The sequence below is a fragment of the Labrus bergylta genome, chromosome 5 (assembly GCF_963930695.1).
Source record: "Labrus bergylta chromosome 5, fLabBer1.1, whole genome shotgun sequence".
Lineage (NCBI taxonomy): Eukaryota > Metazoa > Chordata > Actinopteri > Labriformes > Labridae > Labrus > Labrus bergylta.
In genome coordinates, this window is record NC_089199.1 from 19,201,078 (window position 1) to 19,204,679 (window position 3,602).

The window sequence follows — 3,602 nt, forward strand, 5'->3', positions numbered from 1 at the left end:
AGGCCTCGGGGCACACTGAGCGAGGGCTGAAGATTCATGGAGCGCAAAGAAAGCTAAGAGGCACTCAGTAAATACTCAAGGTTAGGTTTCATCTCATCCCTTAAACATACATTCCCTGTGAATATAGAGTGGCTGCTGATGTTACACAAGTCCTCTTCTGAACACTATCATAGTGAGGCATTGTGCCACAGTATTCTATTAACTGCTTTAAGCTGCCATCCTGCATGCACACACACATGATGTTGTATTCCTCTCTAACAAGAACAGAATGTTCTTGTTAAAGTTATGTTATTTAAAGCTCCTCTGAGTCGTTTTAAGCCTGTTGTGAAACTTACTCAAATTGATACTGATGCCGCTTTGTGACTTACAAAAGCAAACAAACCATCAGCGACAAAATCTATCGTTTTTATGTTATCATTTTGAATTATTGTAGCCACTGCCACAGGGTAGGTGTCGGCCTTTGTTTACATTTTCCACAGCAAAGATGCACAGTGAGGGTTATTGTATGTGACTGTTAAAAGAAAGAAGGATGAGATTCTTCATCAGATAACACTACTTACGCAATTTAATTTTGACAGGGACTTCGACAGCCAATTAGCTGTACCAGAGTTAGCTATGAGCTCATTTACATCCATAAGAGGTAGAGTCGGTCGTCTCTCAACCAGAAGGTCAGGGGTTTGATCCTCAGCTCCTGTAGCAACATGTCCGATTTGTCTTTGTGCAAGATACTTTTCCCCAAGTTGCTCCTGCTGGACACTTAGTAGTAGCTTCTGCATTCAGTTTGTAAATGGGTGTAATGTGTGGGATGTAAAAGTGCTTTAGTAGTCAGAGGACTATAAAAGTGCTATACAAGCTCATGGTGTGTAAATGATTACATTAGTTGCTAATAGAAAGACTTAGCACGCTGTTGTGCAGCCTCTGCAATCAGGGCATGAATATGTGTGTAAAAGGGTGAGTGCTGAGATGAAGTGTGAAGCACATTGAGTGGTTGGAAAACTAGAAAAGAGCTTTGTTACTTGATGCCATTCACTGTTAATATATGCAACAATAGAGATCATGCATCTGCATTTTTGTCTACTTGACTGACCGACTACTACTCATGCTTTGTCACAACTTCAACAACACTTAGACATTTAATTCACATACAAAAGCATCTGTTCAGTAAAGTTTCAGCAACATGAATCTTTGTCATTAAAGGAAGAATGTGTGACTAATCCAGTAGATGTCGCCAGCATTAAACCAAAACAAACTGCTGTTTGCCGATATCTCCGCTGTTCTGAAGCCCCCGCTCTCCTCCAGCAGCTATGTTATTCTTCTTTTCTCTAGTGCTTGACTAAAACAGCTTTAAACACAAGGCCGTCCCGTCGATAACATGATGTAAACATGGCCCGGAAAACAACACAGCCAGCGCGACTCACGCTTCTCACTCTTTGTAGACAGTCTTGACTCAGAGAGACATTTACAGAGGATAAACTTGATTGCTGCTGTATTTATGTGTAAAATGTTGCACATTCTTCCTTTAAGGAAATAGCATCAGGAAGGTTTCAATGATTACTTAACATTTAGTTTTGGATTCAAACCAAATAAGAAGCCATGAAGCCATGTATTTTTGTAAATTTCATTGCCTCTGACCTCTACTGTTAGCAGACTTTCTGTCAGTCCTACACATCACTAGCAGCAGTTTTCTCTGAGTGTCTGATTTTGCTGAAGTTTGGTTAAGATTACATTTTGTTTATGTTTTTTCAATGCACTGTAAGTTCACTCTTAGGAAGCAGATTTTGTTTGTATTACCTTCCCACACAGGTCACTGGTCAAATATCGACTATATAAGATTAGGATGTTTTTATGTGTCAAGTAAGAAGTTTATTTATTCATATATTGTGCATCAAAAGGTGTAGAGCCTACATGTGCATGTAACAAGACACACACACTCACAAAACATCCGACAGGAGCCACCACATAATGAGAGCCAAACAACAAATACACCTCCATACATGTCAAACATTAAATATGACTATTTAGGAACAGCTAAGAACAGACTGTGCCTTAAACCCATCAAACATGAAGAATCCTCCTACACAGTTGGAAGGCATTTAACACAAAGTGAGCCAGGTGAAGCAGTGTGTAAAACAGGTAGTGAGGTCTACATTCATCAGATGGAGAAACTGATCAGGACATTCTGCTGAGGCCTATATACTATGAAGCGAGTGAAACATACCCGGGGTATCTTTAGATTATCTGGCTTCACTAACCCGGTGACATGAAGCTGGTTATCAACTCGGTAAGTAAACCCACTTTATCATCCTTAGTGCACAATAGATGTGAATTAAATGGCTCCTGTTTCTGCTCTTAAAGGGGACATATTGTGAAAAATTCACTTTCACAGTGTTTTTGAACAAATATTTGGGTAACCTGAGTGTCTACCGACCCACAAACCCACAGATTTGTTTGTGATCTGCATAAGTCTTGAAAATGTGACGAAACGAAAACTACATTACAAGTGACGATTATCACGTACCCCCTCAGCTGTTCTAAAATCATTGTAAACCATAGCATACTTCATCAAAGGTGTGCGTGTGTGGTGAGTGTAACAATGTGCAGCCTGCAGCCTCTGGCCTGCAGGTCCGTAAAGCCCCGTCCCCTGGAGCTTCTGATAATAAAAAATAAAAGCTTGCGTCTGATTTTGTTGACTAAAATATCTTCTATTTTCTTCAACTAATGTGATGTGCAATTTTAGTCAGTGACTAATTGACTAAATTAAATCAATAACAAATGACTCATATCTGACAAAATATAAAGGACATTTTCATCAGGAGACTATGACTAAATTGGAAAATGGTGTGAAGATTAACACTGCCCCCAGCCTAGAGCAAAACTTTTGCGCAGGTCTGCAAATTTTATTCTCACTAGAGAAGGAGTGATGTCTACTGTGAAAACTCAGGGGGGGCTAATTTAAAGAGACACACACAAAAAAACAGAGCGTTCTGAGAGAGCTGGTTTATACAGGGTCACAAACCTCCTCTGGTGCTTGATTCATGTTATAGTTTGACCAAAGCACAGCACAGATGTTTAATTTAGACCACAGGGGACTGTTTGAAAAGGTGAATACGGGTTATAATATGTCCTCTTTAAATTTGTTATTTTCTTGTATGTGGCATAGACGTCTAGCGCGTATTTGTGCTTGTGCAAAGAGGGACATACTGTAGATGTGACTAGAATATATTATTACTGCACTGCTATGAGAAGCGATAGTTGTCTTGTTGTTCAGCTCTGTCAGACTTGCTACTTTTTGAGAAGTAGAGATGTGCAGCATATCCTGGTGAAGCCATCTATTGACTCTTACATTTTGGGTACCATCCAGTCCAAAAGGTGGTGGTAATGCACCTGAAATGGGTATGCCGTGATGGTTGGCTGCTGCTGTGGTTTGTTGTTGCAAGAGTTTTTTTATGTGTGCTTTTATGGTGTATTGCATGGCAGTTAAAATGACATTACAACACTAAATACTGATGATATATTTTTAGGGATTTTTATTGTGTTTTCTGGCAGTTTTTGGACAGATTTTGGGCTGGAAATCATCAGCCGTATCTGGCAACCCTGTTAGG